Source organism: Chlamydotis macqueenii, chromosome Z, assembly GCF_036417535.1.
Source record: "Chlamydotis macqueenii isolate bChlMac1 chromosome Z, bChlMac1.mat, whole genome shotgun sequence".
Taxonomy (NCBI): domain Eukaryota; kingdom Metazoa; phylum Chordata; class Aves; order Otidiformes; family Otididae; genus Chlamydotis; species Chlamydotis macqueenii.
The window spans coordinates 82836051-82848317 of record NC_141593.1 but is presented as its reverse complement, the minus strand read 5'-3'; the positions used below and the strand labels follow the sequence as shown (position 1 = coordinate 82848317).

The 12267-nt window shown below is 50.2% G+C and overlaps 1 pseudogene; it reads left to right on the top strand.

The window, feature by feature from the left end:
* Window positions 1-1745: 1745 nt before the first annotated feature.
* On the top strand, window positions 1746-6884 carry LOC147596454 (olfactory receptor 14J1-like; annotated as a pseudogene).
* The last annotated feature ends 5383 nt before the right edge of the window (window positions 6885-12267 follow it).

The window sequence follows — 12267 nt, the reverse complement described above, 5'->3', positions numbered from 1 at the left end:
CTCCTCACTTATATACTGAGCATGATGTCAGATGGGATGGAATAGCCCTTTGGTTAATTTGGGTAAATTAACCTCAGCTGTTAGCTAATTAGTTAATTATCTCAGCTGGGTGCCCCAGCCATAGGGGCTACCAGCTCCAGTTCTCCACCCAGCTCAGGTGAATATTAACTCTATCCTAGCCAGAATCAGGACATGATGCTACATGGAATAAATGGGTCTCACAGATCACACAGCGAGCCCGAATAGGAAACCCCAATCGCCCGGGAATCTTAGAAGTAATCACAGATTGGCCAGAAGGCAAAGATTTTGGAATGCTGCCAGAGGAAGAGGTGATGTGGGCTGAAGAGGCCCCACCATATAATAATCTGCCAGAAAATGAGAGGCGATATGCTCTGTTCACTGATGGATCTTGTCGTATTATAGGAAAACATAGAAAGTGGAAAGCTGCTGTGTGGAGTCCTACACAATGAGTGGCAGAAGCCACTGAAGGCCAAGGTGAATCAAATCAGCTTGCAGAGGTGAAAGCCATCCAGCTGGCTTTAGACATCGCTGAACTGGAAAAACAGCCAAAGCTCTATCTCTACACCGACTCATGGATGGTTGCACATGCTCTGTGGGGGTGGTTAAAGCAATGGAAGAAGAGCAACTGGCAGCACAGAGGCAAACCTATCTGGGCTGCCGCACTGTGGCAAGATATTGCTGCCAAGTTAGAGCATCTGGTTGTAAAAGTACGTCATGTAGATGCCCACGTACTCAAGAGTCGAACCACGGAAGAACATCAAAACAACCAGCAAGTGGATCAAGCTGCTAAGATTAAAGTTTCCCAAGTGGACCTAGACTGGCAACACAGGGGTGACCTATTTTTAGCTCAGTTGGCCCATGACACCTCAGGCCATCAAGGAAGAGATGCAATGTACAAATGGGCTCGTGATCAAGGGGTGGATTTAACCATGGACACTATTGCACGGGTTATCCACGAATGTGAAACGTGTTGTGATTAAGCAAGCCGAGCGATTAAAGCCTCTGTGGCATGGAGGACGATGGTTGAAATACAAATATGGAGGGGCCTGGCAGATTGATCACATCACACTCCCAGAAACCCACCAAGGTAAGTGCTATGTGCCACTGCCCAAAACACTATCCTGGGCCTTGAGAAGCAAGTTCTCTGGTGACATGGCACTCCAGAAAGAATAGAGTCAGACAATGGAACCCATTTCCAAAACAACCTCATAGACACCTGGGCCAAAGAGCATGGCATTAAGTGGGTATATCACATCCCCTGTCAGGCACCAGCCTCTGTAAAAATAGAACAGACTGCTGACAACTACACTGAAAGCAATGAGTGGTGGAACCTTCAAAAACTGGGACAAACATTTAGCAAAAGCCACCTGGCTAGTCAACACTCGGGGATCCATCAATCGAGCTGGCCCTGCCCAGTCAGAACTTTTACATACTGTAGATGGTGATAAAGTTCCTGTGGTGCATGTAAGGAATATGTTGAGGAAAACAGTCTGGGTTATTTCTCCCCTGGGCAAAGGCAAACCCACCCACGGGATTGCTTTTGCTCAAGGACGTGGATGTACTTGGTGGGTGATGCAGGAGGATGGGGAAGTCCGATGTGTACCTCAAGGAGATTTGATTCTAGGTGAAAGTAGCTAATCACTTGAACTGTGTATAATCATTTCTGTATTTCTCTTATGTTCTTTCAAAGATATCGCAGCAAGAATCACCCTCATCAGTGAAGAATGAGCTTCGATGAAACTGAGCGACATACAGTGGTGATGGAACCAGAACTGGTGCCCAACAACTTCTTCGAGATAAACATCTTCAACTTGCAGACCATGGACGTGATACAGCAGCTGCGCCTAAGGTACCAGCTACGAGTTCCAGATGCAGTATGTAACAACCCCACACTACATTCCATCTGTCCTGCCCTGAGAGACTGTTATCACAGATGGGGCCCAAAGTCGTGGACTAAATCCACTCAACAGACTTTGGAGGGATAGCTGATAGATTGAGATATTGATATCTGTGTGTATATCTCTAAGCATGACGCAAATGGTATGGAATAAGGGGTGGATACTGTCCTGGTTTCGGCAGGGATGGAGTTAATTTTCCTCTCAGTAGCCAGTGTGTTTTGGATTTCTTGTGTGAAGAATGTTGATAAGAACACTCTGATGATAAAAAGTTGTTGTTAATGAGACCAAGGACACTGTCTGGCTTTCCAAGTCTCATTAAAGTCTCATTAATGTGCAGATGCAGGAAGCTGGGAAAAAAGACAGACAAAATGATTGACCCACACTGGCCAAAGAGATTATTCCATGCCATAAATGTCATGCTCAGTATATAAGGGGGGTTGCCCATGGGAGGGGGCATGCATTCCATTCTGGCACCCATTTGGGCACCCTTGGCATCCTTTCCATCTCTTTTGCTTGCTGGCATCGTTCCCTCTACCTTGCTGGCTTCTCTCCCCTCTTTGCTTGCTGCTTGGTGTCATTTCCATGATCGCTGCTCAGGACGGGCTGTGTTGGTCATTTGGACATCACGTGGTGAGAAATCGTACATTGTTCATTTTGTATATTTTGTATATATTAATATCATTATATTCTGTTATCTGTGTAGTTTTTAGTATTTTAGTGAAATGTTTTTATCTCAACCCACGAGATTTCCTTTCTTCCCAATTTCTCTCCCCCATCCTGCTGGGTAGGGAGAGGGTGAGTGAGAAACTGTGTGGTGATCTGGGCTAAACCACCACAATGACCAAATAAAAATTTGCAAGAGCATCTAAGAAGATGTCCCCAATGTGGTCCTATATCTCCATCTGTCTGCACGTATCTTCGATCTGTCTGCATTACCTGCACATATCCTTGACCGCCTCTAGCACCTCAGATATCACCAGATGTGCATCTGAACAGCTCCCTACTGGCCTCCATCACCATTAACTGCCCTGGGAGGTGGGACAAGGAGCTGACATGCAGGTGTCTGGGTGTCTCTTTGATGACCAGCTGATCAGAGAGGGGCAAGAGGAATCCCAACTCCTGTGGGTTTCTGGTGTGCATGGGAGGGAGCTGAGGCCCCTTCGAGCCCCAGGACTACAAATGAAGGAAACTATGACTTATATGACTCAGTTGAATCCCCTCCCTCAGCAGGGGTAGAGGAGAATCCTGACTGTCTCTGCCTGGGTGTCCTGTCTAATGATGGGCCAGGAAATGTTGTTATTTAGCTATCTCTCAGCAGGGAAATGCCACAGCTGGAAAGAAGCTTCTCTCCCCAGCTGAGACAGAGATAATCAGGGTTTCCTTAAGCCTGTTTCACAGGGACAGCTGGAGGGAGCCCAGAGGGGACAGAGAAAGTGCTACCTTGGGCTGGGCCTCTGTGCTGAGCTGGGTTGGGCTCCTGGGACAAAGAGAGCTCATAGCAAACAGGCAACACTGCAAAGAAACAGATTGTGTTAGGAGCAGGTCCTCTGCCAAGCGCAGCAGGGCTGAGGGCACTGCCTGCAGGAGCTGAGGGGAGAGGAACGAGGCAGAGAGAGGTTAAAGGCAGCCTGGTATGGGAGGATGCTGAGACCTTGGTGAGGGAGAAATATTCACAGCCATTTACGTGGTAAGTCTCTGGATGCAGGGCAATGCAACTGGTTTTACTGGAGAGACATCCAAAAGTAGGAATATCTCAAAGCATATATGAGCTTCCAGGAGCATTCTCTTTCTCCAGGGCAGAGGAGAAGGACATGCTTTGGAGCAGGAATTCCCTGCTGCGCCATCAAAAGGACAGAGCATGATGGCTGCCTTCTCCCAGGGACGGCTGCAGGGGTGTGAATGTGTGTGTGCAGCCAGGGGTGCCCAGGGCTGTCCTTCAGAGCAGGGTCCCTGCACCCCAGGGGCTGTGTACTGGGGCAGGGACTCTGCCTCTGCCAGGCTCAGCACTCAGCCTCCCTTTGTGAGCTCCCCACGGCGCTGGGGAAAGAAGCTGTGCGTGGAAGGATCAACTTCTGGCTGAGCAGGGTCCTTCTGCTGTCGAGAGGGTGCTGTGTGGGTCAGGGCTGCTCACAGCTCCACATCACCACTGGGAAACTTCCAATGGGATGTTTCAACAGGAAGGTCAAGGCAGGGTTTGCTGTAGAGAGAAAGAAATTTCCTGAGTCTGTGTTTTTGTTTTCCTGCTCTGAGGGTAGAAGCCTAATGGCAGATGGAGGGTGGGGAGGGAAAGACAAATAGAAAAGGAGCTGTCAAGCTCGGACAACTCCTTGAGACTCCTGAGCTGTAACTGTGAGTGGTCAGTTGGTCTGCTAAGAGTCTCCTCAAGTGCCTTCAGCCACTCCTCTGGCCAGGGACAGCACCAGCATCACCCTTGCTGCACCCAGCAGGGTTGTCCTGTCCTGGTCTTTGGAACCTCCAAACAGGAACAGGCACCCAGCCAGCACCCTGCAAACAGGCAGGTGTGTGTAGGGCAGCGTGAGTGCACAGAGGCTGGGATGGGGTCTGTGAGTGCTGACAGGAAAAGACATAGCACAGGGAAACTCCTCCCAGGAGGAAAATCTCCAGGCAGCACTTTTTTTTGATAAAGGAATGAAAGGAAACTAAAAGCAGAAATGTTGTTGTAGGGAGAAATCAGAAATCCCTGTAGCATCCCCTCCAGGGCAGACCCCTTTCTCTGAGCAAGCCCCCTGGCCTCCTCTCCCACCCACCCAAGCCTCTGCCCTCAGGGCTGTGGGGTCCCAGCCATGAACCCCCTCCTCTGCAGCCAGAGCTCCAGCAGAGCCGTGCTGCAGCTCTCCAGCCACGTGCCCGCGGCCCTCTGCAGAGCACAGGGGCTGAGAGCAGCTGCCCGGCAATGGTGGTGTCGGGGAGGGGGCACGCACAGCTGGGGAGGGGGACGCTGTCCCCAGTGCCCACCTGCCTCTGCCCTCTGTCCTCTCTCAGCCGCACCCTGGCTGTATTTGCCCTTGTGCCTCCACCTCTCTGTGGTGTTGCTGCTGGGATCTTGTTCTTGCTGTCAGGCTGTCTGGGGAGGGGAGTTCCAGCTGCAGAGTCACCCCCTGATCTTGTGGGTCCTTTCCTGCAGCTGTGTCCATGGGAACAAGTGTCCCGGCTTTCACCTGTGGGGCTGTGGGCAATACAGGCTGTGGGCCTGGGGCAGGAGCTGGTTTTCCCTCAGTGAGATTATATCATGAAACACCTACTGTAACTTCTTCCAGTATCCTTCCAAGCTGTGAGTTTCCTTTCAGGATGAAAACATCTCTCACAGCATCTTTGTGTTACCTGCACACCCCATGGCTAAGCACAGAGATGCTATGGCCAAAAAACCCCTGCTGTTGGGTTGGTGAAATGAGCCATGTGTGCTGTGGTCTAGAAGCGAGGTGCTGAGACCCTGAGTAAGGGTGAGACATTTAGTGGTCTGCAGTGCATCACTTTGCTCTCAGCAGTGTCTGCTGGCTTTTCATGGAAACACAGCAGTGTGATCATCTTCAGCCTCAGAAAGCTGCAAGCCCAGGGCATCCAGGATGGAAAGACAGACCAGCTCCGCTCACTGTGTACTAAGCCACAGGGAATCCTCTTGTCCTGCAGCGTCACTTTGCTGTCAAGTGAATTGGGAGCAGCAATGTTGCAAAGCTCATTGGTATCAAAAGTAGATTTAATCCGAGATGACTCTGTGTTCCTATTTACCTGTTTCTGTAGGGCAGGACTTGCCCCTCAAGAGTTCACACCAGTGCTCCCTGCTCCCAGTGGCACCTCCAGCAGCACCATGCGGAGCTCATACAAGGAGCATCAGAAACGTCTCCCTGAAATGGGCAAGGACATCTTGGGGGGTGGGGGGTGGGTGTCCATGGAAACTGAATAGATTTTGCTCAGACGACTCTGCATTATCTTCTCACTGCCTTTTCTCCTTGGACAGGTCCCCATGCCCAGAAGCAGCAAATGGGCAATGACAGCTTCATCACTGAATTTCTCCTCCTGACTTTTGCAGACACATGGGAGCTGCAGCTCTTGCACTTCTGGCTCTTCCTGGGCATCTACCTGGCTGCCCTCCTGGGAAACGGCCTCATCATCACTGCCATAGCCTGCAACCACCGCCTCCACACCCCCATGTACTTCTTCCTCCTCAACCTCTCCCTCCTTGACCTGGGTTCCATCTCCAGCACTGTTCCGAAATCCATGGCCAATTCCATCAGGGACACCAGGGCCATCTCCTACACAGGATGTGCTGCACAGGTTTTTCTATTTGTCTTTTTTCTTTCAGCAAAGTGTTTTCTTCTCACTGTCATGGCCTATGACCACTATTCTGCTATCTGCAAACCCCTGCACTATGAGATCCTCTTGGACGGCAAAGCTTGTGTTCACATGGCAGCAGCTGCCTGCGGCAGTGGAATTGTCTATGCTGTGTTGCACTCTGCCAGTACATTTTCAGTATTACTGTGCAAGGGAAAAGCCATTGACCAGTTCTTCTGTGAAATTCCAGAGATCCTCAAGCTTTCCTGCTCAGGTGCCCACCTCAGAGAATTTTGACTTCTTGCATTTAGTGCTTTTCTCTTTTTTGGCTGTTTTGTGTTCATTGTTGTGTCCTATGTGCAGATCTTCACGGTTGTGCTGAGGATCCCCTCTGAGCAGGGACGGCACAAAGCCTTTTCCACGGGCATCCCTCACCTGGCTGTGGTCTCTCTGTTTTTGAGTACTGCCATGTTTGCCTCCCTGAAGCCCCCCTCCATCTCTTCCCCATCCCTGAATTTACTGGTTGCTGCTCCATACTCATTGGTGCCTCCAGCAGTGAACCCTCTCACCTACAGCATGAGGAACCAGGAGCTCAAGGAAGCGGTGTGGAAAATGATGACTGAATGTTTTCCAGAAGCAATCGTGTGTCCATCTTCTTCAATGTATGACTCATAGTGGAACTCCTTACTGCCCCAGCCTTTATTAGGTTTTGTGTTTGTTGTTCTTGCTGAGTGGGACCATATCCTATGGTCAGTACTGGGCTGTGTGCCACCCTCTGCTGTCTACAAGTCTCATGAACTGGGACTTCCGTCTCCAGAGGACAACTGCACCTTCCCTAGGGCGATTTCTGTCATCAACATTAATAATTTCAGTCATGTCCCAGATACATTTCTGTGGCCCAGGCCACTATAACATTCATGCTCTTCTCGTTCACACTCTGCTTTTTAGATCCCATCCTCCCCTTTCTGTTCATGTGGCCATCCTGTGTGCATCAGAGCTGTCACTCTGGGGCAGATCTCCCATCTAGCGTGCGCAGGCAGAAGGCCTTATCCACCTGCTCCTCTCACCTCACTTGTGCCACTGTTTTCCATGATGCCCTTACCTTGGGTGTTTGATGCCCAGAATAGTCTTCCTGAGATCATTTCTCTACAAGTTCCTCACACCCCTGGTCAACCCCTTCATCTACAGCCTTTAGACTAGAAAGTTTGGGGGGAAGGGGAACCCTGAGGAAAATGCTCAGGAAAGCTCTGAGCCACACTGAGAACCCATTGGAGTCATGGGCCTGCTGGGAGAAATCACTTCTGGTTCTCTTCTGAATACGTCCCGAGGACCTGGACTGATGTGCACTGCCTCGTGTGCTCTCCTCTGGAAATGTGTGATATGGAGAAGGCTTGTGGTGTCGGAAGGGGCAGAAGGGTGCTGGTGGCATCTAAAGGACAAGAAAGAGATTGCTGAATCCATGTGGGAGGAGAAAGAAGGGTGTGTTGTGTACCTGATCTTTTCCAAGTCCTTGACAGTGATTTCCTGTAGTTTCCTTAGAGCAGATAGCTGACATCTGGACTGAAGAAGTAGATGATCAAGTGTGAATGCTGCCAGTAGTGGACAGTCCTCCAAGGAGCCAGATACTAGCAGCATCCCTCAGTGATCAGCAAAATTTCATTTAAAAATCATTAAAAGCCTAATGCTGCCAGAAAAGAAGCTATTTCAGATTGCTTTCTCTGCATAGCTTTCAATTCTCCCATTCTGGGCTAGATTCAATTGTTTACACAGAGGTGGCCACTGCATCCAAGATACCCTGGGCTGAGTGAAGCACCCATGTGGGAAAGGGAGCCCAGGAAACCTTCTGGTGCATGAGCTGGGTTGCAAGCAGGGTACCTCTGCAATGGTGCAGGGCATCACCTTCCCCCAGCGCTGCTGGGTGGGCCGTGAAGAGGCTGTAAAGAGGAATTTCAAGCACAGCAGCACGACGTTTCCCCTCAGACACTGGCTGTGAGGTCACTTCTGACTGGTCAGCAGCAGGGAGAGAGATACTGTCAGGCCATGGAGGTCATCAGCAAGCTGCCCCCAACAAGATGACACACTGGGGGAGGTTAGTAGAAGGCTGGGCAAGAGAGATGAGAGATGTGAGGAAGGGAGGAGAGACTTGGCCAAAAGATTAGGGTTACAGTGATGTTGCTGTGAAACATTCATGTGAATCCCAGACACTATCTCTAACCAGGAACATTAAGCCCTAACCTGTTCCTAAAGGCCACTCCTCACCTTGACAGCAATCCACCAGTACTGACCTAACTGAGGTTAAGCTGTCCCTAACCTCAAACCTTACATCTAAGTCAAATCTCAAACCCACAATCCCTTACCCGCACTCTTACCCTATTGCTCACCCTAGCCCCTAGCTTTTATCTCTGGTATTTAAATTCTAGCCTTAATCTTAGCCCTGGCTCCAGCCCTAACCAAAACCCTAGCCCACAAAGCTAACCTATGCCTTAAACACTAACCAGGCACCCTCAGCAGAACAGCAGACCTTGCCCCTAAGCCTTTGCCTAATCCCTAACCCTGAAAGGTGAGCTCTAATCTCACAGCCCTACCCCAACTGCTGAAGCCCTCTTTCCCACGCTCTAACGTGCTCATAATCATCCTGTCTCCTCGCCCTGCCTTCAGCTGTGTGGTTCCTTGGGGCAGGGCAGGGATCGTGAGGACCAAGAGCAATGTCATGGTGTTGGAAGAGGAATGTGAGGTGACCTGCATCTGATCAGCTCATAAGCCACAAGGAGGAGATGGGTGAGCGTGCTGTGGTGTGGTCAGCTGTGCCTCAGGATCTCATGGACCAGCAGGAGGCACTGGCTCTGAGGGAGGCTGTGAGGTCACTTCTCTCTTTGGAGTTGAGAAGCCAGCAGCAGGAACATGGCTGGGAAAGGGGCTGTGAGGTCACTTCTTTCTGAAGGAGCTGATAGGTCAGCTCATGGCTGGGATAGGTACTTCTAAGCTCACATCTGTCAGCAACCTGACAGGCCAGCAGAAGGTGCCTGGCTGGCACACTGATTGTAAGATCCTCTCTGCCCAAGTTCCTGGTGAGTCCTTCTGGGAAGAGGCCTTGAATATGAGTTGGCAAGTCCCTTCCACTAGAGTACAGGATAGGTCAGCAGCAGGAACACGGCTTGGTTGTGTCTACTGGAGAAGTTGAAAGACACATGTCTTGGAAGATCACAATGATTTTACTTTTGTTTCATCAGTTGATAGGCCACAAGAAGGCGGATGTTTTGTCTTATTTTTATGACATCAATTGTTTCTGAGAAGGTCATAGGCCAGTAGGAGGCACTTGGCCATGGAGGGGAACATGGGCTTACTTTAGTCTCCAGTGTGCTTGAGTGACTGGCCATTAGCAGACACAGGGCTGTTGTGTTGACTCTGATGTCACTTGTGCCTGAGAACCTGCCAGTGACAGACACATGACCTGGCAGTTGTTTTACACTAGGAGTTCTGGTTTGTTTAGAATGGAATGGAATGGAATAGAATAGAATAGAACAGAACAGAACAGAAAAGAACAGTTTAGTCAGATGTGACAAGGATTCTAGAATGACAGAATCCTAGAATATCTCCAGTTGGAAGGAGCCCAAAGAATCACTATGTCCAGCTCCTCTGCTCCTCGCAGGACTACCTAAACCTAAACCATATGACTAAGAGCATCATCCAGATGCTCCTAGAACTCTGACAGGCTTGGTGCTGTGACCAGTTCCCTGGGGAGCCTGTTTGAGTGGCCAGCCATCCTCTCAGTGAAGAATCTTTTCCTTATTTCTTTTCCTTATTTCTGATCTGAACTTCCCCTGACGCAGCTTCATTTCATTTCCACTTGTCCTATTACTGCGCACCAGAGGGAGGAGATCAGCACCTCCTCCACCACTGCTCGCCTTGAGGAAGTGTAGGCTGCAATGAGGTCACCCCTCAGCCTTCTCTTCTCCAAGCTGAACAAACCAAGTGACCTCAGCTGCTCCTCAGAAACCTTGCAATTGAGACCTTTCACCATCATGGTTGCCCTCCTCCGGACACACTCTGATAGTTTGAGCAATCAGGTTGTTCCTCAGTCTCCTTTTCCCAAAACTAGACAAGTCCAGAGTCCTCAGCCGCTCCTCATAGCACATGCCTTCCAGCCCTTTGTTGACTTCTTCTGGGCACACTAAAGGACCTTCACTTTCTTTTAAAATGGTGAGTTCCAAAACTGCACACAGGACTCCATTTGAGTGTGCACCAATGCTTTTGTCACAAATATCAGTTCCTAGCTGGCAGTCCAGAGTACCCATGGAAACCAGCAGTGCTGGAGAGGCATCTACTGTGTGTGAAAATAAGTGGGTTGGATCAGTATTTGTTTCATTTTGCTGGGTAAAAACATAGAGAAAAACCGAGTACCTACAGAATGAAGTTCTGATCACCCATTTGAAGAAGGAAAAAGAAGACTAAGAAAAGAGAAAGGAAGGTTGACAAAGATAACGAGGTGAAAAATCATGAACGTTGGACAATTGCTCCCACACCGAAAGTGCCAGCAACTCAAGCTCCTGCTGCTCCCTCCCAGCCATTGCCAGTGCATCTACAGCACCACAGACATTGGGGCTCCGGGCTTTCCCTGACGAACAGGGCTTCGACGTTTACCACCAGCTGCACCTGGGCGCCCACTGGAAAAAAACCCCGAAAAATCACAAACGTCGGACGATTGTTCCCACACCGAAAGTGCCAGCCAGTCAAGCTCTTGCTGCTCCTCACCAGCCATTGGCAGCGCATCTACAGCACCACAGACATCGGGGCTCCGGGCTTTCCCTGACGCACAGGGCTTCGACGTTTACCACTAACGGCACATGGTGGCCAACTTAAAAAAAACCTTTAAAAATCACCAATGTCGGCTGGACGATTGCTCCCACACCGGAAGTGCCAGCAACTCAAGCTCTTGCTGCTCCTCAACGGCCATTGGCAGCGCATCTACAGCACCATTGGGGCTCCGGGCTTTCCCTGATGAACAGGGCTTCGACGTCTACCACCAGCTGCACCTGGGCGCCCACTAGAAAACAACCCCAAAAAATCACGAACGTCGAACAATTGCTCCCATACCGAAAGTGCCAGCCAGTAAAGCTCTTGCTGTTCCTCACCAGCCATTGGCAGCGCATCTACAGCACCACAGACATCGGGGCTCCGGGCTTTCCCTGACGAACAGGGCTTCGACATTTACCACCAGCTGCACCTGGGCACCCACCTGAAAAAAACCCCCAATAAATCATATAATCATAGAGTCATAGAATGATTAGGGTTGGAAGGGACCTTCAAAGGTCATCTAGTCCAACCCCCCTGCAAGGAGCAGGGATATCCCTGACTCGATCAGGTTGCTCAGAGCCTCATCCAGCCTGGCCTTGAATGTTTCCAGAGATGGGGCCTCCACCACCTTTCTGGGCAACCTGTTCCAGTGTTCTATAATTCGCATCGTAAAAAATTTCTTACTAATTTCTAATCTAAATCTACCCCCCTCTATTTTAAAACCATTACCTCTCGTCCTATTGCAACAGGCCCTACTAAACAGCCTTTCCCCATCTTTCTTGTAGGCCCCCTTGAGGTACTGGAAGACCGATATCACGAACGTCGGACGATTGCTCCCACACCGAAAGTGCCAGCAACTCAAGCTCTTGCTGCTCCTCACCGGCCACTGGCAGCACATCTACAGCACCACAGACATCGGGGCTCCGGGCTTTCCCTGACGAACAGGGCTTCGACATCTACCACCAGCTGCACCTGTTCGCCCACTGAAAAAAAACCCCGAAAAATCACGAACGTCGGACGATTGCTCCCACACCGAAAGTGCCAGCAACTCAAGCTCTTCCTGCTCCTCACCGGCCATTCACAGCGCATCTACAGCACCATTGGGGCTCCAGGCTTTCCCTGACGAACAGGGATTCGACGTTTACCACCAACTCTACATGGGAGCGCATTTAAAAAAAAAATTCCTAAAAATCACGAACGTCGGACGACTGCTCCCACTCCAAAAGTGACAGCAACTAAAGCTCTTGCTGCTCCTCACTGGCCA